Source organism: Phocoena phocoena, chromosome 5, assembly GCF_963924675.1.
Source record: "Phocoena phocoena chromosome 5, mPhoPho1.1, whole genome shotgun sequence".
In the NCBI taxonomy this organism is placed as follows: domain Eukaryota; kingdom Metazoa; phylum Chordata; class Mammalia; order Artiodactyla; family Phocoenidae; genus Phocoena; species Phocoena phocoena.
Window position 1 is genome coordinate 37,446,512 of NC_089223.1, and position 27,074 is coordinate 37,473,585.

The 27,074-nt window shown below is 37.1% G+C and overlaps 1 protein-coding gene across 2 annotated transcripts in view; it reads right to left on the reverse strand.

Moving 5' to 3' along the window:
• The window catches only part of ARHGAP24 (Rho GTPase activating protein 24), a 415,611-nt gene that overhangs the window by 141,323 nt on the left and 247,214 nt on the right, over positions 1-27,074 (reverse strand). The window contains exon 1 of one of the 2 annotated variants that reach the window (XM_065877441.1): positions 6,383-6,548. The exons of the other annotated variant lie outside the window; for it this stretch is intronic. The gene's annotated coding sequence lies outside the window, so the exon portion shown is untranslated. Of the gene's footprint in view, positions 1-6,382; positions 6,549-27,074 lie in introns of those variants that run through there. 2 annotated transcript variants of the gene reach the window in all.

A 27,074-nucleotide genomic window follows, 5' to 3' on the forward strand; every position in this document is an offset into this window, starting at 1 on the left:
GAAATGAAGACCCAACACAGCCAAAAATAAATAAATAATTTTAAAAAAGAAATTAGCTAGAGGAAAAGAAAGTGACAAAGAAGAAAGAACTTACAGACCCTAAAGGAAAAGCTTTCCAACTGAAGCTCTCCTGTTCCTCACCAAGCACACATCCCTTGAGAGCTTTTGGAATTGGTTCAGTCTAGTCTGACAACAACTCAGAAGGGCCAGGGCACAGCTGAGAGTGTCTCATTCCCTTGTCACACCAATGGAAGTCAGAGATCTGAAACCTGCAGATACCAGAGACAGTGAGGCCGCTTTGAAACCTCAATCACGTTTCAGATTTGGGAATCAAGAGAGTTAAGAGCAAGAAATCAGTCTATAATCTTTCCCCGATACTTGTCTGGCCCCAGGATAAAATATAAAGCATCAGCTTTAGAATTAAAAAAGAAATTAGTGATTTACACTTCTACCTTCTTTGCTTTCCTTCATCTCAGAAGCTTTGGTGCCTGACAAGCATAGAGAACGATGGGGCAGCTGGTGCAGAGGAAGGATCACTTTTGACATCTCCCTTCTGCTATAACTGCAGCGATTACCACAAAACCTAGGCACCTCTCAAGCAGCAGGATGCCATTTCTACCCCTGTTTGTGGCTGCTTAGTGACACGGTGGATGAAGCATCTCCTCTGTTCAAGTCAGTACACCAAAGCTTTCTTCTAGTATGCATGTAGCTTTATATTTTACATCTAAATCTTTGACTCTTCTAGAATTTATTTTGGTGTAGAGGATAAATCTTTTTTCTTCCCAAATGGCTATCTAAATGTACCAATACCTGTTGTCCACTCAATCATCCTTCCCCCCACTATTTTGATGTCCCACATTTATTACACAATAAATTCCTGTGGGAAATTCCAGTAACTGGAATGGGGAAACCAAACATGGACAGTAAGAAAATTCCATTTCCACTGAAACACCATATGCATGATTTCTCCTTTCCTTAATGTTTAAAAATGAAAAGGAGAAATATTACAAGGGAAAGATGCCACATTTCTAAGGTGCCGCTTTCCTTGATTACAGGTTATTTTTAGCACATGTTGATCTCTTCTAATTTGATAAATTAATTATCCTATTCATCTGCTAAATGTTCTTTGATCCCTCTGTGCATTGCTGCTGACTCAAGGAGTAGGACATTATGAAGTCCAGTTTTGCCAGTTCAGCTGAAACTGAACTGTTACTCAATTTATATATGTTCCTTGCCACATTTTATGTTTGCTTATAAGGGCATGTCTGGTTATGGCTATTTTTAAGTGACAGGCGATTTAGCTTTTGTTTGAGCAAAATAATCAACATATTTTACTATTCTGAATTCCCTTATTCTGAAAATCATATTGAAAATTGTGTAAAAGTCTCTTAGGGAAACTGAAGAAAATTCTGCCAATGAGTTCAGGTGACTTAATCATTTATTTATTCATTTAACAATTATTTATTAACTTTTGTGTGTCAGAAGATGATTCCAACCAAAGGTGGATGGTGAATGTACAAAGTTAAAATTTCTTTAATAATTCTAGCCTAATTAAGGATTCTATCAGAACCCTAATGTGGACACATTTATTGTTAGACTCTAAATCAAATAATATGTAGCTGTGTAGGACAAGTAAAATATACCTAGTTATTCGGTAGAAAGGATTCAGTTATTTTCAACCCTTTTGCTGTTTTTAAGTATTGAATTTAAAAATCAAAAACAAATGGAACAAAACCTTTCTGGAGTTTGCTGGCAGAGGTCCCAGAATTGATGGAGAGGTACATTTCACGTCAAGAGATTGTTGTTCATAGTGGACTAACCATGTGAACACCAAATTTGGCAAAATGATACTAAGTAATCTGTCTATTCCTGTTTGGGTGTGTTAGTTTGTATTAGACATGCCTTTTAATTTTCTGTATTTCTAATGCTTTGGCATCTGGGCTTTGCTGACCCTGAAGAGACTGCCCCTTCCAGGGCCAGCCAATTCCTAGAGATAGGAAAGACTAACCCTGAGAATGCCTTTCTTATGCAAATAAACCAATTCTGAGCCCAAACCCCAACCAGATCCTCACAATGCTCTCACATCCTGGGTCACTATCCATCTGCCCTAAACACCTCAGGGCCAGGTACCCAGACAACTAGAGTCAGTCTCTATGCCCCAGAGCCTGCTGAAATTATTCGAACTAGCCAGTCCAAAACTTACGTACCCTACTTTGCCTGTTCTTTCCCAAGGAAACCACAATAAAGCCTCTTGTCCATGTTTCCCCCTTTCTCTCTCTGCCTCCTGACCAACCCAGGTGCTTCTCTATGTGGTCCTTCAAGGCATGATGTGTCCCTCCTTTTGAAACTGAGTAGCAAATTATCTTTTCAATGGCAATCATCTCCTGATCTGTTGTTCCCACTATACCTAAATAATAATAAAACCTACATTTTAAAGCAGAGTTCTTAACTTATAAAGAAAAGGAGATACTTCTTTGTAGCTACAAAATAATTCCTTTCAACACATTGATGTGTTCTGATAAGAGTTATCAGTCAAGTGAAACCCCATGCTATAAGAGGACAGGAGTGAGAGAAGGGAAAGCTTCCAGTGTGTTTTATACTTTATCATAAAAATATTCAAAAACAGGCTGATCTTGAAAATATTCTATCAGAAAAAAGCACATAGAAGTCTGTTTTTATTGATTTTAATATGTTGGATTAAATTCTTGAACATTCCCTTAAGATCAAATATGCCTGTAACAGGAAACTTTGCCATAATTTTCTGTTGATGGCTTCTTGGTCATTAGAAATATTTGGAAGTTGTAATTACATTCTCTTGAAGTGATTACTCGAATTATACATTGATGAAAATTGTTTGGCTATTAAAATGTAAAGAGTTTAATTGGCTATTAGTATTTCTTGAAAATTATTTGTTTTGTGTGGTAGAGGGTGGTTGTTAGAGGGAACTGGATTGACACTGGGATCAGGTTTGAAGCCTTCCCTAGTAAAAATAATTTAAAAGTTTAAAAAACAGAACTTGTATTGCTTGTAAAAATATGTAGAATATGGAGATACACTTCCTTGGAGGTCTGTCACAATCTGGGTGCAACTTCTAGCAACCAGACTCTACCAGTCCTGTTTCCTTAGAAGACACACTGGATTCAAGACAAATGAGGCCGGCCTCTTGAGTAGACTTGTAGAAAATGATTTTCATCTCTGTCTCCAGAGAAGAAGTGCCTGCTGCCACCTGCTCTTACTCCAGCTGCCAAATTCTTGCAGCCCAGAGGTCCACTAAGGAGCCCAGAGATTGTCTGGACACTCTGTAGCCTCAGAGGGACATCTACCAGAAAAAAACACTCATATCATGCAAACTGCCTTCCATGTTTCTTGTCCACAAAACATCCAGGCCTACTTTAGGGAATCTGGAAGTAATAGTTAAAAGTTGTGTTGGGGCTTCCCTGGTGGCGCAGTGGTTAAGAGTCCGCCTGCCGATGCAGGTGACGCGGGTTGGTGCCCCGGTCCGGGAGGATCCGACATGCCGCGGAGCGGCTGGGCCTGTGAGCCATGGCCGCTGAGCCTGCGCGTCCGGAGCCTGTGCTCCACAACGGGAGAGGCCACAGCAGTGAGAGGCCCGCGTACCACAAAACAAAAACAAAACAAAACAAAAAAGTTGTGTGAATATTCAGTATTTCACCTGAATCTGCATTACTTCAGGAGGAGTCATTAGGCAAAATAGAACTTAATTACCTTAATGCTAAGGTAAAAAGACATTAAAAACTACGGATACCACTTTAAGCCAAATCCATACACTACAAATCATATTTAATCTCAATTTACCAAAAGTCTTTGTGAAAGTGTAACTATGTTGCTATGTGCAAACATTTCTTGATAAAGGTTTCCAAGCCTAGTAACAGACTAGATGGATAAGAGGACATGAATAGCAGAAACGTTCGGCAAGATAGACACAGTCATTGCCTTCCTGGTAGCTGTTTATCAATCCATTCTTTCCCACTAATCACACCCCATTTCCTGCTCACAGAGTGGGCAGTGATCTCTTGATCTCAGGGGAGGTGGGTCTTCCCCTAGCCCCAGGAGATAAATCATAATTGCTTTCTTACCCAAGAAGAAGAGATTGAGTGTAGGTCAAAAGAAAGCAGGTTCAGTAAATTAAGGATTTAGCAAGTTTAAAGTCTAAAGTATAAAGCTGAAAGAAGAGAGCGAGTGAGAACACAATGTGCTTAAGAAACTTAAGCTTTTTAAAAAAATAAGAGAAACTTATCAAATATATAAATGAAGCCTAATCATTTCCTTTAACTAGGAGCCCTTAATTGCATAGAAGTAAATGTGTTTGCACATACTGGCCTGTGCTTTGAGGTCAGTACCTATAATCTCTAAACCCTTTTAAACCTCTTTGTATGCCACAGTAAGCTAGTTATCTAAAGAATAAATGAGGGCACTATTCAAGACTTTTCTTGGCTGTTACACTGATTGTGGTTCATCAAAGTTTCTAGTCTTTCTGCATGGAAGGTGACCATGCGTACAGATGGACACACCACATTTGAACACATTGGACTGCACTCATCATAGAGACAGGGATACTCTTGTGTTTATAAAACACTGATAAGAGGCCCTCCACCACCTCTTTTCAGTCCTGGTGATAAAGTCATGTTACACCCTCTTAAAGAAGCAGCCAAATTTTAGATAAAGGCAGCAGAAAAGCCAAGGCAGTACAGGTTCCTATAGGGAAAGGCCAACCAATCATGAATTCTTTGTACACCTCAAGTTCCATATCTGTCAAATGAAACAATTTCTATTCTAATCTCACATAGAAAGCATGACAATGTTAGAATCAAGTGTTTTCTGCTCACCGTTCCACAGTGCTGTAACATAGTCTGAAAGCAAGAAACCAAGAGTGTATCCAAGGACTTTAGCAGCCCAAGCATATGTAGCAACAGTTGACTTTCTACTTTAGAGGATTAGACTCTTTCTAAACTGACATAATTCAAAAGTGGGACAAATAGTTTTCATATCATATGTTACTTCTTAAGTGTTTGAATAATTTTAATGTTCATTGCATTTTAATACATCTTATGTTACTTTATTAGTTTTCAAAGTCTACCCAAATGAAGACCAATTTTAAATAAAATTTTAAAATTTATATTTAAAAAAAATCTAATTTATCAGTCTGGGAACAGAACTCAAGACAAATAAGTACACTCCACAGATTGAAAACATGTTTTATTAAGAATTTTTGCTCTTGGCTTCATTTCTGCAGACTCTGAATTTCCTTAAATATTCTATTGTTCTTTCATTAGACTTAAAAATTTGAGCAGTTGAAGTACTTTTCATATTCCATCCCGATTATTCCTCATTTTAATGTATTGTTTTTCCCCTCCCTGTAAAATTTGACAGCTTTTCAAAATTTTGCTCATCCTATTTTTACAGTATGAAATTCCCACATGTTTTCCTTTTTTAGAGCATGTGTTTCATGAATACAAATCTCTAGTGTATTTATTTAGATATAATAATACACTGTATCCCCTTTATATTTTGAATAGATTCATTAAGTAGCTAACATACAAAACTGGTGCAGTATTAAGGCCTGTCAGCTTAACCAAGAACACATTTTGGATTCCTGTTTTATTCCTAGTAAGCACATACTCCATGTCCCCACATGCCTTCACAAGTGCACACTGTAGTTGTATTGTCCTTGTGTACACAAAATGCGAAGTTCCAGAACTCAAATATGCTGGTAACAAAAGCTTTAGGAGCTGATTAAATTAATGATAAGTACATCAAAATATAGCAAAGTATTATTTGCTTTTCTTTTGGTCCTCAGTTTTTTTTTTTTAAACACACACACACACACACACACACCCCACTGGCCAAGCATAAGTCTTCATTTTGACAAGCAAAAACACGGAAAACTCCCATGTTACTTTTATCACCAGATTAGGCCCTAAGGCACTCTGCTCTCTTCCAAAGTTTCAACCACTAAAATATGAGTGAAGCAAAGAATACACCACAGCAAGTACTCCAAAAAATAGCAATTCAGATTTACATCTGAAGCTGTTTTCACATGCTTTCAAATCAGCACTGGAATCCTTTATATGAACAACTCCATCATTTGGCAGCAGCAATCAATGAAAGAATCCAAGAAAATTGCACCAAACTGATCACATTTCAGTGTAAGAACAGCAGTACATCCAATCTGTTGCCATAATTTGGACACCGTGCAGCGCTGAATAATGGATCATGACAAAAAACAAGGGTATAAATAAAACCACACACAGTCTAGGTCCTAAATTTGTGGTGCTATAAACACCCCCAAATTATCAAAAACAATCAACAGCAATACCTGGCGATTTGTCTCCAAATTAACAAAAAAGCACCCAGCTCTCACCTTGCACAAACACACACTTCAGTGGTCAGTGACAAATGCAGGCTGCACTTGAAGGCTGGGAGAGCGAGCAGTTGCTCTGTCCTGAGCCGCTTAAAGCACAGTCCAGCCTGGCTCGCCCGCTCAGGTCCTACTCTCTGTTGGTTCGCTGCGGTTTCTCCCATGACTCCATCACCCAGGAATGGAAACTGCTGCCCTCGTCCCAGCACTAGTGGGCTCCCAGCTACTGAGCTCAGGTAAAAATGCTGAGTCCTGCAAGGTCACTACAAGGTGAACAGCGGCAAAAGGAGTGAATGGGGAAGAGGAGGGGCCATCAAGGAAAGACTCTAAACTTCAGGCACCTTGCCTTTCACAAGATTCTGAAATCCATAAATCAGAGCTGCAGCAATAGTCAGAGAAGCAGTAAATCTGAGAATCCTCAAATGGCTCGGAGCCAACCTGCTAACGCAGAGGCCCTCTTGAAGCAATAATGTCTCTCTCTCTCTCTCTTTTTCTTTCTCTCTCTCTCTCTCTCTCTCTCTCTCTCTCACACACACACACACACACACACACACATACACACACAGACATACACACACGTACAAACAGACTTCAGTGTGGCTATTCTAATTGCTCAGGCATCCTTTTCAAGCCAAAAAGTTTCTGAAAACCCTTTCCAGGTAACACCGCTTAGAGAAAGCTCTTAGAAAACTAAAGTATTTGCCACAATCAAATAATTCTTTTAAGAACAAAATCATTTCTGGTCCATAAACTAATTCATATTAATGAAGTCTTGCTTTTTGGGCACATACTTCAATTATGCAAACCCCCCCATATTAAAAAGACAGTAAAGATGTATTTATTTCAGAGATGACTGGCAAAATCAATTAAGATTTCTTATAAAAATTCCTACCATCTTTTTCAAGATTAGTCTTGACTGATGTATATTTTAATTTGGAAAGGTTTCAAGAAGGCGTTTCTTGTCTAAAATATAATCATTCTGCATGTAGATGTTCTAGACAGATACAAACATGTTTATAAATGTCTCCCTGTAAAGTCTCTCTAGGTTTTTATTTCTCATATTTTGGTTTTACTATCAGAAGTGGAGAAGAAACAATGTTTAAGCTTACCAGAACATTATGAAACATTATTTCTCTTTGTTGTGTATTTTTTTCTTACAGGTAAACAATTATGCCCTGAAGTTTAGATTGATTGCATTAACAGGAAATTATTCTGACTCTTTAGCCACCTTCCTTTCCCCTCCTTCTCCAACCATGTAAAATGAACAACTTATCTAACCTCCTAGGCATCAGTTTTGTAATCTATAAAATGGGGATTTGTTGCCAACATCTGCTTTGGGGATCCTTCCTGGGTCAGAATGAGGATGAAATGGGACAATGTGTAGGAGCAGATGCTTTGTAAACCATAGAGGGCTGGGAAAAAAATGTACCTACTGCATTTTCCGCCCTTGGATTGCCCTAGTTTGGTGCTGGGACTAGTGAATTACTTTCTGTGCTCTCAAGGAGGACTCCTCAGGTTTCATGGGAGAGTGTTTCAAGTGGGCTATAAATAGAGTTCAAGATTTTATTGAACTGCTGTCTTCCTGGTGGCAGATCTTGATGGTAGCGACCACATGGCCAGAGTCAGTTAATTGTGAAAAACATGAGCTCTGTCTGGTCTTTGAGGCAGAACAAGACCAGCTGAAAGCGTGGTAGAAGATGCTCACGTGCCTGGATGGCTTCACGGTTCCTCGTGTCCTGGGTGTACTCCTATGTTGGAGGGGTTGCCCAAGGGGATTAATGAAGGGGAAAGGTTGGGGATGGAATGCCAAGTTCACTGCTGAGTTAACTCAGTAACAAATGCATTAAGGCATTCATGCTAATGTTCCTACCATTATGTATGCATTATTTAGAGATTAGGTTGAGGCAATGTAAGGAAGGACACCAATGGGTAACAGGAAAGGAACTAAGTATATGAACACCTGTCTTGTGAGACACACAGGGCTGGGAGCTTCATGAATGTTATCTCAGTTAATCCTCATAGTAATGCCATGAGGTAGTTGTTATTCCCATTTATCAATGAGAATAATTTGCCTGCACACTGTTACTGCTGAGTGGTGGAGCTGGAATTACAATCAACGTCTGAATGGCCTAGAGTCCTATATTTGGAGGAAATCTGTTGATTTATAACTTTCTTAGAAGAAGAAAAGAAAGTTTGGTTTTTAAATAGCAGGGGTAGGGAAGGCAAGAATGCAAATTACCACAAAACCTTGAGAGTACCTGCTAGGCAAGTTAACTTTTATAAAGAGCAGAGAAATGTTTAGAAAAACAAGTTTCGGGTTTTTTAACAATGAAGTCATTGTAGGATACAGAGAAAAAAATACAATTTTTGTTAATATGTGCCTATAATTCCTTTATCTTAATTGTGTCTTGCCTGTCTTTAAGCTGAAGATGTGAATTTAGAGGTCTTTCTGTATAGTAGAATACCACTTTATTTTATTTTATTTTTTGAATTTTATTTATTTTTTATACAGCAGGTTCTTACTAGTTATCTATTTTATACATATTAGTGTATATATGTCAATCCCAATCTCCCAATTCATCCAATCCACCCCTACCCCACCACTCTCCCCACTTGGTGTCCATATGTTTGTTCTCTACATCTGTGCCTCAATTTCTGCCCTGCAAACCGCTTCATCTGTATCTTTTTTTTTTTTTTTTTTTACGGTACTCGGGCCTCTCCCTGCTGTGGCCTCTCCCGTTGCGGAGCACAGGCTCCGGACGCACAGGCTCAGCGGCCATGGCTCACGGGCCCAGTCGCTCCGTGGCGTGCTCCCGGACCGGGGCACGAACCCGCGTCCCCTGCATTCGCAGGCAGACTCTCAACCACTGCGCCACCAGGGAAGTCCCATCTGTATCATTTTAATTTGCTTAAATTAACAGATCCTTATGAATGCCCACAAGGAAGCAAGGCAATCTCTTACTATTAAATGCAGAAAAGCCATTTTTTTCAACTGCAGTTTGGAGTACTATAGTGGAGTCATGATTTTCAGTTCCCTGAGTCTGAGGATGTTAATAAAATGCCAGGTCCTTTCTACGAGTTTTACTGGAAAGCTAGAAGCAGAGTTTAAACTGCAGCCCTACATGGTATATGTTTCTGTTCTCCCCTTTTTAAATGGCATTGCCTGCTAAATGAGAAAACTTGAAATTGTATCTGCAAGCCAGCAGGGCAATTCATACCAAATCGTTCATGTAGGGTAATTGTTCCTGCCTTCAATCTCCCTTTTCCATAGTTTTACAATCTTCTCTGAGAATGCCTCTGGCTGATTATACCTTGACTCTGCTTTTAGCACTCCCATCTGCAAAGTGCACCATCCAAAAGCACTTCATAAAACCAGCCTTCTCATCCTCCCCAAATTTAGCCTTAAAAAGAAAACTATAAATTTCAAAGTCTTGCAGCTAGAATCACTTTGTTTTAGATATTTTCATTAGAGAGAGAACTATAACTGGGCCACTGACTAAACTAGTAATAAGTCAAAATAACTAGCAGAGAAAAAGAATAAAAGCTGGAACTTTAATCACAATTTCTCAAGTTAAATTCCAAATAAAAAACAAAAGCACTAATATCATCCTAAACAGCCAATCAACCCACATAAAAGAAGGTAAGGGGCCTTCAGCTACTGAGCATTCATTTCATTGCTACCTTTGCTTAGAATATGCATTTTGACACTCACTACAACGCCCTTGTTCTATGGCATCATATTTAACTAAAGAGCAAGTTAAAAAAAAAAAAAGAGTTACTCTATTGGGAAGCCTATGATGACAGATGTGAATAGCTGTTTTTTCTCATTCCCAAACCCATTTTATTTCTGAAGGATGAAAACACAATCACAGACAGAATTACTATTATTTTTTTAAATTTAGAAACTATTGTAGTGATCTTTCAATGAAACAAAAATCTACTGACAAAGCTTTCAATTATCTTTCAAGTCAAAAATAATGATAAAGAAAACATAGTTTTGGGCACTTTCTTCCAATTGTTATACTGTCCCATTAAAGCATTTTGTTTTTCAAACACTTCAGCTAGTGTTTGCCTGAGTGTTATGCCACAGCAGAAAAACAAAAGAACATATTGCATCCTCCCTTTCTTTGTCTCAGAAACTTCATTTTGAGATCCTGATTTCAAATCATGTATTGAAAAGAAATTTATATTAAAGTTTAAATGTATGAGGAAAGCATTTCGAAGCACGGGCCAATATTTGCAATGGGTGAAGAAAGGAAATAAGATGGTCTGGTTTTCTATTTGGTTCTTGCTCCGCTGCCCAGTGACGATATCTTCCTGATGTGTCCTAGTGGCAGTGTTTGACTTTACACAGATATGGGTCTGGCCTGAAAACCTTAGAATCTTTCCATTTAGGGTGGAACCGGGCTCACAGATGTGTGGGATGGAGTCGTTTCTAGTTTTTAATATAATGAGAAAAAAATATTTTTCTAACACATTTTTCCCTGCTGCTCCCTTCGATTTACTTCTTTTTCTTAGGCCTTAGAAAGAACTCCACATGATAATAACTATTAGCTACGGAGAAAAAATACTGTTAAAATATTGAAAGTCATTTAGGGGAAAATGTAAAGTAATCTGAAATGTGTAAGCTTTTAGCATTTCAATCATTTTGTGTGGATGCTGAAAGATATGTATGTCAAGTCTCTTAATCTTTATACAGTCAAACACATGAAATCAAACACTTCCTGAGCAGTAAAAATTTACTGTATTTTTAAACATAATTTTGTTTCGTACTGAATGGCAATTTTTTTCCCTGGAGGCAAAAAGATGCTGTTATTAATGCCTTTTCTACTCTATGATGTGAAAAACCACTGTCCTGACTTTACTGAAAGCTTTCTTAAATACATTCAAGTGGATTTAGAAAAAAAAAAAAACAACTTAGGAGTATGAATAAAGAGGGAAAAAATCTGAAGATTATCCTTTTGTGAACACAGGGAAAAGAATTTCTGGGCACTTAAAGTCACTTTAAAATGTACCATCAGGATCATCAGAGATATTTGGAATTTTCATAAAAAATACAGTCTTGCAGTATAATTGTCACCCCCTTACAGTGTGACAGGACATTATAGTCAGGTAGTCTGAGGAAGAGCTTTCAGCCACCTGGCAGCCTGGGCTGGTGATTACAGCCTCAGCTGCTGTTCCACCAGAGTCCTTCAGTAAGGGCTCCTCTTGGAAGCCTGGGACCCTCTGGAACATAGGCGCTCGTGTTTCCCACCAGTGGGTCCTTGACGGTAAAACCTTCAAAACATCAGTGTCAATGCCTCTTAATGTATCTTAAGTAAATTAAGAAACATTAATATGCCATGGTAAAATAATGACTGATTCAGAACACTAGGTTAGAATTTTTAAGATATTACTTTATGATACATTTATAGAGTAAAGCATATTAGAAAACAGTGTGTGCAAAGTTATCTGAATTTGTAATAAATATTTAATATTATAGAAAATCTGAAAAATATGCATTATTATTTAATAGCTTTTATCTCTTGGTATCATAAAAATTTTATTTTTGATCTTTTTTCTATTTTCTAAATATTCTGCAATGGCCATTACTACCATGTAGTAAAAAGAAAGAAAGGAAGAAAGAAAAAAAAAGAAACCAGTGACTCTAGTTCACAATGTTTGGGAATCATTTTTGAAAAAAACATTTCAAAACTAACTCACCCATGCTTATAACCTCTGCAAGTGGAAACATTCAGTCTTTAGAGCTGTAGTTACCATTTCTCTCACCATCTGCATTAAAAATCTTCATGGGTACAGATAAAAAAAGTAGATGCTGCACTACTATAATATATGGAAAATATAGAGTTGTTGGTTTCACCGGTTTTTAGAATAAAGGGAGATAGGGAAAATGCCAGATGTGTATCTGTGTGTACATACTGAGAGAATGGACATGGTACAAATCTAAGTACCATGATATACACTCATGAATACATGATCATAGTTTTGGAATCACTACTTATTCCTAAAAGGGGAATGATGAACTAACAGGATATACAATCAAGAAAATCTACTGTCTTCTAAAAAATGATCTTGCTTTAGGGCATATTTACAGAGATCTCTACTGTAAGGGCAATACAAATTTCTTTGCGGGTAAGCAGGATGCCTAGGAAAGAGACTGCATTGCAGAAGTTACTTGGGCCTTACTTGCACTTTTGTTTGTTTTCTGTATATCTTTCTGATCTAACTAGGAACCAGCTGGTAGAGAACTCAGGTTTACAAGAAAATAAACAAACATCAGTCTGTTAATTAAATGGCAGGCTCGGGTCCTCAATGTATGTACTTCTTGGGAACAGCAGTGTTGAGAACAAAGGTCTTGAGGCCAGTCAGGAATATTTGGGCTTAGGCTAAGATTTATTCACCTACTAATGTTTTATTTGTTTGCTGAAGTAACATTTGAGGAACTGGAGAAATAGCAAGACCAAATTCACGTACATTGAGGATTTTCCTTTTCAGCAGTTAAGTCATAGCCATATGTTTTCCTGTTTAAATTGAAATAAAAATTTCTAACATGCTCATGAGGAGAAACAGGTTCAGCTGAGCAGGGCTATATTTCAAGGGGATTGGTTTTGCTCTTTAAACAAAAAGTCCACACAAATAAAATTGGTAGCACACTAAGCTCTTCAGATATTACTGAGCTAGAGGCTCAAAAACATAAAAGTGTGATATTTTCAAAACAACAATCTCCAATAGACTTTAAGGAAAACAGTAAATTCTTTTACTTATTTATATCTTTGTTTGGACTGTCAGTAAACAAATGTATGTGCTTGCATTATTCCTACTCTTTACTCAGGCTACTGTTAGAATTCCAGGGTTATTTTTGGAAGCTGAGTAAAGTTTGAATACACTTAAATTATATATTTATGGAATGAACTAATACCATGGACTAAATTTCATCTTGGTTGATTAAAATATTGAAAAACTCATAATTTATGCATTCATAAGGAAATTATAGTAAAAGATATGTTTTATGGATTCTATTCTATCATGAAAAAAGACAATATTCTTTAGCTTAATCTATTGAAGAGGAATAATCACATCTTGTCTTCTGTTTAAAATTTAGGACAAGTTTTTATTTAAATTAAATATCTTAATATTAAAGAAAATGATATCTACAGCCCCCTCAACTATATACTGTATGTGTGCATCTATCTGTCTATCTATCTATCTATTATCTATCTACATACATGTACACAGGTATATATGTATTCCAATCTTTATCCATCTGTAGAGTTTTATGTGGTTATTGTCATAGTTTATACATAATTTTTAAATTTATTATTTCACTTTGAATATTTTATATGCATTTTCCTTATATCAAGAATCACCAAATGAGATACTGTAAAAACAAAGCAAAACACTTTTTAAATTGTAAAATATATAAATAAAATCATTATTTCATTTGTTAATTTCAATGTTTGAATAATATTCTTTTTAATGGTATGATCTAACTTATTTGTGTATTACTCTATTTGGGGGCACAAACTTGGTTTTCAGGGATTTTTTTAGTAAATTATACTACTCTATTCCTAGGAATATTTTTGTTTTTCTGCAGATTTCTTTTTTCAGTCTTAGAACAAATTTGTAGAAAAAAGGATCACTATGTCAAAAAGTCTACTCTGATCGGGAGTTTTTTTTTGGTGGCAAAAAACTAGTGTATATTAGTTTTAAAGCACTTCTTTTTTGGGATGGAAGGTGAGTGAATAAACGCATTTACAAGTATTTGTTATAAGTTATTTTGGATACTTTAATCCATATACCAATTTTCTGTGTTCTCTTAGTTCAAGTTGTTTGTGCAAATTTTGTAACCATGCTTATTTTTATCCCTAGAATAAGGACAAACATTTACCCCAATAAAACATTAGATATAAGTTGGTGTTGATCTCCTAAGTTTCATTTATACATAATAAGTTCTAAGTGACTTCTTACACATTCTGTTTACCATACATCTATGTCACCCAAAGACCCCAATGTAATTTTTATTTGATAAATTCCATGCGTGGATTCTTTGAAGGTTTCAAAGCACCTTGTGTAACATGAAAAGAAAATCATTAAAATAAATGACGGAAGAGAACATCCATTGTTTCCATGTTGCAGTTCATAAATCACTTATTCACTGTAAGAGGCATGTTTAAATTTATTCACATTTTACATTTCATCATTTTAACAGTTACTTTAAAATTGGTATTTTGGGGACACTGCTGGTGGCACAGTGGTTAAGAATCCTCCTGCCAATGCAGGGTACATGGGTTCGATCCCTGGTCCAGGAAGATCCCACGTGCTGTGGAGCAACTAAGCCCGTGTGCCAAAACTACTGAAGCCCGGGTGCCTAGAGCCCGTGCTCCATAACAGGAGAAGCCACCGCAGTGAGAAGCCTGCGGACTGCAATGAAGAGTAGCCCCTGCTCGCCGCAACTAGAGAAAGCCCACACACAGCAACGAAGGCCAAACACAGCCTAAATAAATAATAATAAACTACTCATGTTTCTTTAAAAAAAAAAAAATTGGTATTTTGATACTCATTCATATGTTCACATAATTTCCACATTATTTAATCTAGAAAAAAATAGAGTACATTATAACAGTGAAAATGAATTTGTCAGTCATATGTAAACTTGTTTTCTTAAATTGAGCTTATTCAGCTATGTCAACAGAGCACTTTTAAGGAATTATACTTAAACTTGAGGCTGGCTTTTCATTCTATAAGTCTACAATAAAACATATCAGAAGGATATAAAATCTGCATATGCAGAATAATTAACACTGGCGTAATTTTGCACTAATATATTTTTCTTATTCACTTTTCTTTTCTCCACCATTGCAAATTTTGACAAGAGAAACTAGAGGAATAAGAAAAATCTTAGCAGCACCAAGAATCAGCAGCAAATGGAGAGGTATCCTTGTCCGGTTCAAGGAAAACTAGAATGGGAAGCAGGGGTACTTTGCCACTTGTTGATGGACAACTTGGATACCTCACTTTCCCTCCCCAGGTCTCAATTTCCTTACTTGTCAAATGACATTCCAATCAGATATTGGATGTTGAGATGACATGTAAACTGAGAATCTAAGGAGTTGTCATTAGATGATAATCTGCACTTAATTTTATGAATTTGGTGTTGATTTTTGTTGATTTTCAAATGAGCTCCATGGCTTTTTCTGCTAGGCAAGTATAAATAATAACACAATATAAAGGCCTATTACCAATGGCTCATACCAATAATTATTCATAAAGCACAAGATAAAGGAATGGTGCAGATAACCTGAATTCATAAGCCTTTCCGTTCAGCTTTTCAAACTGACTAAATAGTGGTTGTCAAAATATTTCTTCTGATAACTACTTCCCTCCACAAGTCCCATGACATTTCCCACTAAAACAACAACAACAACAAATCTCTATAGTGGCATATAATCTGTCGTGAAGAGGGCTATTGTGACATCTTGAGAGAGAGGAGAAGACTAGGATGAACAAGTGGGCACAGGCAAGAGTAGAGGTAATAAACATCTCTGCCTCAACAGGGGATCAATAAATGTTTTTAACTGGCTGGAGAGAAGAAAACAACCAGAAGAAAGATTTCACTGAGGAGAAAGAGGACCCACTGTAGGGGAAGAAAGCTAAAAGGGGAGTCCTATTTCTCTCTAATGAAAAGTTATATTACCTAAAACTAGGTTTCGCTTTCTCACTAAAGTTTCAAATGTTATGGTCAGTAATATTAGAAGGAGGGAGGGATCTGCTGACACCTAATTGAGGCCCTTTTGATGACAAAACCAATCACCCCCTGCTGTGGTCTTGAATGTTTCTTTCCTGATTTACATAGCCCTAAATTAGGCTAAAATGACAAGAGAATGAAAAGAGCCCATGTGACACCAGAAGTTTATGCTTTGCCTCCTTCATCATGTTTCTGAGAAAAAAGAAACTAATTATGGAGCAATGACTTAATGAGTGTAATCATTTTCATTTTACAGATAAGGAAAATGCAGTTTAGGAAATCAATACCACTCTATCATAATATCAATATCATTCAGTAAGTGGTCAATAATTCAACATGTTCTTAGACCTGATTCAAGGAGGAATAGGCACTTGGATTTTAACAGCCAAGATTAATTAAAAGCAAGCCAAGGGAATATCAGACTCAGATCATGCTAAGAATTTAATTAGAACAAGGTAATTGGCCAGCTGGGACAGATCTCAACCCAGAACCAGGATCTGGGGTACAGAGCCATGATTCTGTATTAAATACCTCAGAAAAGTCTTTATATTAAAAAGATTATCTTCACTGTACTATTTATACTTGGTTTTAATCATACAATAGTATATGAAACTCCTAATCCTAATAAAGTGAATTATGTGGGAAAACTGCCACTTTTTACCTATGATTTATCAAATAGATGATTCAATAAATTTTAAGACTTATATTTTATGATGTCTTATAATTTGAATCTACCTCCTTTTCCCTTAAGGATATAATGGACACTTATCAAGCAAAATTTGTTTAACTATTTAGGTCCCTTTAACTTTAAAGAATTAGACCATCAATCATAGATATGAAAAAGACTATAGGAATTTTACAACTGAGGACACTGACACCTTCAGCTAAAAAATCCTTTTGCTCAAAGTCACACAGATATGGAGCATTTGACTCTGACATAGAAAACAATGGGATTCTTCATTTGGTTATTATTTCTACTTTACCACAAAATTTTGTCTCATGATTTCTACTCAGGTAGTTAGGTCATTTTTTCCCTATTGTTATAGATCCATTGCTCCCTGTGGTCAAAGCAAGGCAGTTTACGGAGAAATCCAAACAAACAGCTTCCCTGTTTGCTCCTGTGCTCGCCTCCTATGTGAATGTTGGGTTCACCGAGGTGTACTGAGGTGATTACTATTCTGTCATGGCCTTTTCAATAGAGAGAGTGACTATTTCCGATTTAGTTCATCCTGGAATGAGGTAGTTGTATTAAAAAGAAAATGAACCCAGAGGAAGGCTCTCTAGGAGTAGAAGAAGCTAGTTTCTGGCTATCGACTTAGGTCTAAGCTGTGAGGAACACGGATGTCTCGGAAGTCAGCTGAGTGACAGGTCGTAGGATGGAGCCACCTACTTTGAGGCAGAGAAGGAACCATGATGCAACTGAAGCCAGTCACCCTGCAGAACAGGTGGTGTTTCATGGCACAGTGGTTTAGTTGCTGGTTATTTTCCTTTGTTTTCCCTGGGTCCTTTGTGAGATCCAGCCTTGCATCAAGTGTTCTATTGGCTATAATAGGGCAGGCTGTATTGATAAACTATGAAAGCAAGAGGCCCTACGAGGTCATCATGGGATGACAGCAAAGCTAATGGAAACGTATCTCCTGAAGAGAAGAAAACATTCAAGGAACTCAGGGAACGAGAATAGGAGTTATGCGTCCCCATGTGGGACTCTCTTTTTTTTTTTTTTTTTTTTGCGGTAGGCGGGCCTCTCACTGTTGTGGCCTCTCCCGCTGCGGAGCACAGGCTCCGGATGCGCAGGCTCAGCGGTCATGGCTCTCGGGGCCAGCCGCTCCGCGGCATGTGGGATCTTCCCAGACCGGGGCACGAACCCGCGTCTTCTGCATCGGCAGGCGGACTCTCAACCACTGCGCCACCAGGGAAGCCCTGGGACTCTCTTTGATAACTTAGAGATTGTGGGTTTCATTGTTAGGTCTGGGAGTAGTTTCCTTAAAGCAAGGGAAGATTTTTTTTGTTGGGGGAAATATTCAGTTTAAAGTTCCAGATTTTCTGTTAGATTTATCTAGATTCTGAAGGGAGTATCAGTTCATTTTTTAGGAACGTAATTGATATTATAAAAAATAATCTTAAGTTCAAGATACTGCTTTCAAACTTAAAACCCCCATGAACCTACATTTGATAGAAACAGCCAAGTTTATTTTAATCAGCTATTATTATCCAATAATTATGTCATGAAGAAATACAAAAATGAATGATATTTTGGAAAGGTGAGAAATTCTCACTTACTTGGAGCTCGATCCTTATTACTGAAAAATACATTTACTATAAAAGAAAATAGTAATTATGTCACCAGCTTTTATTTCTCTCTACATATATATTTTGCTCAGAAGTGATATGAACATATTTGAAAAAGGTGCTAAAATCAATTTTGCATGTAATACATGTAGTGATTTTTCTCTAGATATTCCTGATGATTTTGAACTTATCCACATGATAATAAAATGTGAAGATTTGTTTTTTGATCTTGCTCTTAAATTGGGGTTAAATCCTCATCATTAAAATTTTGTATTTTTATTATAATTATCAGTGGGATAAAATGATAAATGTTTAAGTAATGGCATAAGAAAAGCAAAATTTTAGGGTAAAACCAACCTAGAAATTTCGTTGTGTAGATCAAGTAGCATGAATATAAGAGGGAATGAAGATGGTAGGTAATAGTGTGCCCTCCTTGCTTGCCAGGTCCCTCTGGACTGGGAATTTCATTGCCTTTGACTAGGATTCTGTATGCATCATCCACATGCACCAGCATCCAGATCTCACATTCTGGGGTGAACTCACTCCTAGGATGAGGAATAACGGGGAAACATCTGCTAAAGGAAAGGGAACTTTTCAAATTCACATAATTTTAAAAGTTTTGTTAAAAATACTTTATAGCATTTACAATTCAGCATTTTGAGACAAAGTCTTTTTAATCCATACTAGTTACATCTCTAGACATCATTTCAAGTGCTGCCATTTTTAATAACCAATAAAGTTCTCAAGGAACACATAACTATCATAGGACCTCAGTATTAGAAAACATGCTAGTGGCCCTGTAGTTCAAATTCCTATCTTCCTGTTAAGTTTAAAATATGGGTTGAGGGACTTTCCCGGCGGTCTGGTGGTTAAGACTTTGCCTTCCAATGCAGGGGGTGCGGGTTCGAATCCTGGTCGGGGAGCTAAGATCCCACATGCCTTGCGGCCAAAAAGCCAAAACATAAAGCAGAAGCAATATTGTAGCAGATTCAATAAAGACTTAAAATAAATATATGGATTGAATGATATTTTTCCTTTTCACTATAACAGACCCTTAATACTAGAAATGTTCTAAACCCTTCATGAATATGGAAATGTTTATACAGGTACTGTATGTCATGAACCTTCAGATTCACTCATGAAAAGTAAAACCCACCAAGTAAATATTGAGGAGGTATGGATTAATAAATATAGTACCTTCATACTCTCTTCCCTGTGTTAATAATTTTAATAACATTTAATTTCTTGTGACAATATCTCAAATTTTTAGTGAATATTTGTTATAATTTTATAGTTCTATAACTAAAAGAGAAATGACTTTCTAGAAACATTTTTGTTTGGGGTGAGTGAATGAAGTGTTGGGGTTTTGCCAGCTTGTAGTAAAACGATGTAATATTTTCATTGGAACTATTTATTACATTTGGAAAGCAGAGCACCACTAGGATAGATGAGGTAATAGAGGTTTGAGGACAAAAGATTTTCTCTATATCATGGGAAGATTAAGTTGTGCAAAGAAAGTTCAAAAAAAGAAGAAACTGAGGCATAAAACAGCTACCTGACTTGCCCAAGACATTCAGGTACATTACAAGGAGGAACCATAAGTAGTAACGCAGGTCATGTGACCTTACAGTCCATACTGCTGATGCCAGAGCTGTGTTGCATTATGCAGCATATTGATGCATATGCCTCTATTTTGCTTTAATTATGATCAAGAACAAAACGGATAGCAGGCTATTAGTACCATGGCTTTGCAGGACTTGAACATTACTCAGGATATTATCCCTGTTATTTCACGTGTGAAGAAATTGAATCATACAAAGGTTAAGGGCATTTCTCAAAGTCACAGAGCTATTTTGTGCTGAAAATTAAAGATGAAGAAGTTACTAACAAAGTTGGTAATTTACTTATATGAAAAGGAAGGCTGAAATTTTTAAAGACCACATTTCAGCCATAATGTCTGCCATTTACTGAGGGTTGGTTATGTTCCAAGGACTCTACATACATTTTTATTATCTTCCCAGCAGCCCTGAAAGGTAGACTCTCATTTTATTTCATCATGTAATCCTCATGTTACAGATGAGGAAATTGAGTCTCAAAAATTTAAGTAGCTTGACCCAACTTACGTACCTAGCGGGTGATGAATCAGGATTTCACTCTGAAGACCGCACACTTTCAAATATACCTTTGGGGGACCCCAGTTGATATTTCAACACTGGGGGTTGACTACAGAAAGAAATCCCATAGCTGGGCACACACCCATTCCTTTCCATCTGTCTCCCCTCACCTCATTTTGCTGAACCTGTTCTACCACTCATCACTCCTTTGGTCTAGAAAACCCCATCCTTGCCATTCCACTAAAAGCTTCCTTTATATTCTAAACTTGCCTCATCAGACTATTCTGTGGGCCAGAAACTTTACACAGCAATAAAGGATGTTAGAACTAAGTCCTGATGATCCTGAAGTGGATTCTATACCTGAAAAAAAAGGGAGGGGTGCTAAAGAAAGTTAAATAAACTTTTGCATGTATAAATATATTCAGTTGCCTTGTAACATTTTGGAAATGACTAAGCCTTGAATGGAATAAGGTAATTCTAGGTCTTACCTGGGATACTTATCTGATGAATCATATGAATAACTCACTTATTGGCTCTGTCACTAATATTTTAATCTGAATCTCTCTATAACTAGCTAGATATGATTGTTTCTTTTCTTAATTTTATATAATAATATCTTTACTCTCACCTCTATTCAAATGGAAGGGCTTACTTGTTTTTTCCTTTAAGTACCTAATAGAGAAACCCCCAAATTGTTAATGATGTTGACAATGGTGGCTAGATATATGTCAAGAAATGTTTATAGGGATGACCAAAGAAACTGTCTTTGATCCTGTTTGTAAAGATATTATGGAATGTCCTTCTGTCCTTAACCAGTTAACCCTGGGGCTGTCATTTCCCATTGTGTACCCAAAATTTCCAACAAGGTGTCAGTAATGATTTTCTACCCAAGGCTCATGACAGCTACTCACCTTAAATCTGATAAAAGGCAGGAAGTGTTGTGTGACTGATTCTGCAATCACCCTTTCTATGACTTCCAGGAAAACATAGTCTTCACTTCAAATGTAACAAAGAGCTTGTTTTCTGTCCATAGATTAATCTTCCAAATCATCTATCTTGTCTCCTCATAGAAATATATATATACATATTTGTTGCTTTAACTGCTTTTTCTTTTGGGTTTTTTTCTCTCATAATTAAAGCAGATAATTACTACCACATGGACATTTAGATTGCAGCACAGGAATGAAAACTATCATTCAAAATCTCAAAACAAGACTGAGAAAGAGCTGCTACATGAGGGCCAACTTTCATTCTAGACTTAAAGTTCACACTCTCTAGATGATTTCTCTTGAGGTTCCTCCTCTCTGGTGACTTTTAGGAATGAAATATGAACAGAGGAAGAGGGGAGTTGGAATGGAGGTAATACCTTAGAATGTGTAGAAATCTAGTTTCAGACCACCCCTCCCTGGAGCAGGCTAAGAAATGCTGGCTACCGACAGCATAATTCTTTTTTACCTGAAGAAACTCAAACAAAATATCCACCTGAGGCAACTGAAGGAGCATCACAGAGAATAAGGTGTAAGTGACTGATGGGCTCACATTAAACCAAAAAAGGTTGATGGGGAAGAGCGGTTAAAACAGCTGAAAGGAAGCTGACTTACGGAGCAATGCTGCTCAGTGGTGAAGACTCTTTGCCTGCCTAGATACCGCCTTAGGATGGCAGGGTCTGAAAATGCCCACAGTCACCCCTAGGACTTAACAGTGAGAATCTTGCTTTATATTGATGCCTGCCAAATAATTTTCCCAAAAAGAGCACACTGAAATAAAAAGCATAATTTTGGAACTGGGGGAAAAAATACAAGAAGGCTGGCACATCTGGTAGCTTTCATTATAAGAAGAAACAAACAGCTATATAACACTGTCAACAATTAAATAAAAATATGTATTAGGGTTAGTTAGGAAAAACTCTTCTGCTCCAAAGGAGGATCAACATTGTGTTTATAAAGGCCCACGGAGGGGAAAATTGTTTGGGGCACAGAGGGGGTGGAGGGGGAGGGGTGGTATGGAGAGACATAGAGATAAAGAGAAGGGCTTAGAGGCATAGAGACCAAAGTGGCTGACCTCAGGGTAAGAAAAAGTCGCTGGAATAGTGGGGTTTGAAATGCCCCAGGGAGATAACAGGACCAGGAGGAGAATGGTGATGTGGCACAGCTCTGGCTTCAAGGCTGGACAAAGGCTCAAAGCCACCAGTGATCTTGGCACAGAAGCAACAGAACCATCCATTATCAGGAAATTATGTGGCTTGGGCATTGATCATTTCAGCCTGGTGTGGGTTAAAGACCTGACAGTACTTTCTATGAAATTTTAACACAGCCCCCATTTAGGGGGTGAGAAAGATGAGATAAGGAGGAACAATAATGGCTAAGATTGAATTTTTATTTCTTCACTATCCTGGTGACTTGAATTTCAGAGTTTGATTTAAGATGGTTAGAAAAACAATGAACTGTTTGGCACTGAATCAATAGTGGTGTAAAAATTATACAGTGATGAGTATTTATGCAATTTTACAAAATACAAAAGCCTTTCTAGCTTGAAGATACTGGCATTAGTTGGAAAAATCTTTCTGACACTGGGCCTCTTTGATTTGGTTAAAAAGGTAAATATAGCTGTTCTAGAACAGGATAATATAGGTCTTCTGTTAAATTAAAAAGTGTATCACATATGTTTTTCTCTACCACCTGAAAAATGCTTTATTCAGATTGATGTAAAGATAATTAGAATTGGGAAAAGCCACATGTAGCAAAAGCTACTTGTTTTGAGATAGTCATAAGCTTTCTCTTAATTACCTAATTCTTGAATTACATTGTATTCCCATTTTACAGATGGAAAATTAGAACTAAAGATTATCCAAGTAGATTTACGAAAATAATGATAATTTAATGAGAGAGCTGGTGAAAAATCTTTATTTCTTAACTCTTATTTTTGTGCCTGTCTTATCAGATCTCAAGGTGTTATATAGCAACCTTCTTTGAATTCTGATCAGCCCCCAATTAAAAAAAAGTTACTTCCATAGGGAACAGTTGTTACAAAATTGAGTATGCCATTTGCCTTGGGCATGTTAGGATTATTTCCTAAAGCCTTCTCTCAAACGTACTGAGAAGCAGAATGCAAAATTTTAGACCATGCATTTCATGATTGTCTAACACTACTGGCAAATACAAAATGTTTTCAATAATGACCCTGCTATACAAACTAAGCTGCAATGAACTTTAACTTTATTGGCAGAAAGCATTGTTTGTTGAGAAGCAAGTGATAGCTACATGTAAAAGAATGAAATTAGAACACTCGTTAATACCATACACAAAAATAAACTCAAAATGGATTAAAGACCTAAATGTAAGGCAGGACACTATAAAACTCTTAGAGGAAAATATAGGCAGAACACTCTTTGACATAAATCACAGCAAGATCTTTTTTGATCCACCTCCTAGAGTAATGAAAATAAAAACAAAAATAAACAAATGGGACCTAATGAAACTTAAAAGCTTTTGCAGAGCAAAGAAAACTGTAAACAAAACAAAAAGACAACCCTCAGAATGGGAGAAAATATTTGCAAACAAAGCAACTGACAAGGGATTAATCTCCAAAACATACAAATAACTAATGGAGCTCAATATCAAAAAAAACAAATAACCCAATCAAAAAATGGGGGGAAAGACCTAAATAGACATTTCTCCAAAGAAGACATACAGATGGCCAACAAACCCACGAAAATATGCTCAACGTCACTAATTATTAGAGAAATGCAAATCAAAACTACAGTGAGGTATCACCTCACACTGGTTAGAATGGCCATCATGAAAAAATCTACAAACAATAAATGCAGGAGAGGGTGTGGAGAAAAGGGAACCCTCTTGTACTGTTGGTGGGAATGTAAATTGATACAGTCGCTATGGAGAACAGTATGGAGGCTCCTTAAAAAACTAAAAATAGAACATACAACCCGGCAATCCCACTACTGGGCATATACCCTGAGAAAACCAAAATTCAAAAAGAGTCATGTATCACAATGTTCATTGCAGCTCTATTTACAATAGCCAGGACATGGAAGCAACCTAAGTGTCCATCAACAGATGAATGGATAAAGAAGATATGGCCCATATATACAATGGAACATTACTCAACCATAAAAAGGAACAAAATAGTTCCACTTGCAGAGACATGGATGGACCTAGAGATTGTCATACAGAGTGTAAGTCAGAAAGAGAAAAACAAATATCATATAATACTGGTTATATGTGGAATCTAGAAACATGGTACAGATGAACTTATTGGCAAAGCAGAAATAGAGTCACAGATGTAGAGAACAAAATTATGGTTACCCAGGAAGGAATGGGGGGGGCGTGGATGAACTGGGAGATTGGGATTGACATATATACACTACTATACATAAAATAGGTAGCTGATGAGAACCTACTGTTTAACACAGGGAACACTACTCAATGATCTGTGGTGACCTAAATGGGAAGGAAATATAAAACAAGAGTGGATATATGTATACATATAGTAACTGATTCACTTTGCTATACAGTAGAAACTAACACAACATTGTAAAGCAACTATACTCCAATAAAAATTAATTTAAAAACAAAAAAGAAGCAAGTGACAAGAGTCCCCTAGATGCATCTTTTCTTAGAATCTACTTCAAGCTTTTCCCCGACTCCCCACCTTAGGTCTGTGGAAGCCAAGACTGATGTCTTGCAACTAATCTAATTTATCATTTTTTCCAGTCAGTAGTGAAACTTATTCAGTTGGGAGCCATTAAACTGAACCAAATTGGAACCAGTTTAATTTCTATTTTATTTTATTGCCACACTTCATGGCTTGTGGGATCTTAGTTCCCCGACCAGGGATGGAACACGGGCCCCCTGCAGTGGAAGCACAGAGTCCTAACCACTGGACCGTCAGGGAATTCCCTGGAACCAGTTTAGTTTCTAAATCCAAAGTTCATGTTTGCTGAAGAACCTTAAAAATCTGGTCAAATAGAGGTAGGCGGCTGGAATGAAATGGATGCAATGCTGCATGTACAAGAGACGGTAAGAGTGTGTCTGATGAACAGGTATAAAATCTGGGATCCACGGATTTAGTATGAATGGCCTTCAAAGAGTCTATGATGCCTCCCCTGAAATCATATCCAAAAGTCTATGATTATGTGCATAAGTGAATTTTTCTAGGGAGATTATCCTGACTTTAAATTTTCAGATAAGTTTGTTAAGGACAGCTGTCAAGGGTTTGACAGTGCTGGTTCTGGCTGACATCTTCTTGAAGCTCAAAGTTGATCAACATGATTCTTTGCGGAGTGTGCAAAGTTAACGAGTACTAATGGGGCATTAACAAAAGGCCAAAGGAAAAATCTCAAACTCAGTAAATTTACATTTTAATGCTGTGGCATACCTGAGCAAAGTATCTCAAATCATAAAGTCTTTGCCATTAACCCTACACAGCAGGGGAATCATTTGCGATCAAGACAAATTTTAATATAATACCTAATCAACACAGCAGAGGAGAGAATTTTACATCTCTCTATTCCAGATGGTGCCATCTTATCAGAGTTTCACTCCTTGGTATGCTCAGTTAATTAAAGTCCTCACTATTTGTTAATGGCAGATTTGTGCAGCAAAAATGACTCTGGAACAGATGTTGGTAAATTTGTCAAAGTGGCTGGATAATTATCCTGACTGCTCTGAAGGACTATTCCATTTCACCCACACTGAGCTCTTGCAGGAGCCAAATTTCACCTTTGCTTTTAAAAGGGAGGCAATGGGACTTCCCTGGTGGTCCAGGGGTTAAATTTACCTTCCAATGCAGGGAGTATGGTTCGATCTCTGGCCACGGAACTAAGATCCCACGTGCCTTGCGGTCAAAAAGCCAAAACATAAAACAGAAGCAATATTGTAACAAATTCAATAAAGAATTTTTAAAAATACATTAAAAAAAAAAAAAGAGAGGTAAGGGGAAGGGGTGGAGGTGGGAAGGGTAAGAACAACAGCCAGATTCTTGGTCAGTTCACTTTGCAAGGAACAATCAGTAACAAAGGCATTCCAGCAGACAATTTCAAATGCAACAGTATCAAGGTGATATATTTTTATGAGACTCTGCCTATAAGCCTCACCACAGGCTCCCTAATCAACTTGTATTCATGCTTGCTATAAACTTGCAGCTCAAATAAACTTTTATCTCATATCTTTGTTCCTGTTTGGTCAGCATATGTCTGCAACTAAAATGGCAGCCTATTATAACCAGAGATTAAAGGAAAAGGAAATAATGAGAAGCCATTTATTAACACAAAAAACAACCAAAGCTATGAACCGTAACTTGTCTCACATCCAAAGCTCTATGGATCTTTGAACTCAAAGTTGCAGAAAGGAGAGTTTTGAATATTGGCTGTGCTTTGGCAATTTCGGAGCATTGTATATAGTGAATGCCTTCAATAGGAAAACCCAAGAAAGGGTTAGAATAGAGAGCTTTCATTAGAATAAGATAAAAATATATATATAAAGCCCTGTACAGATGTCTCATATTTTTAAAAAATTAATTAATTTTGGTC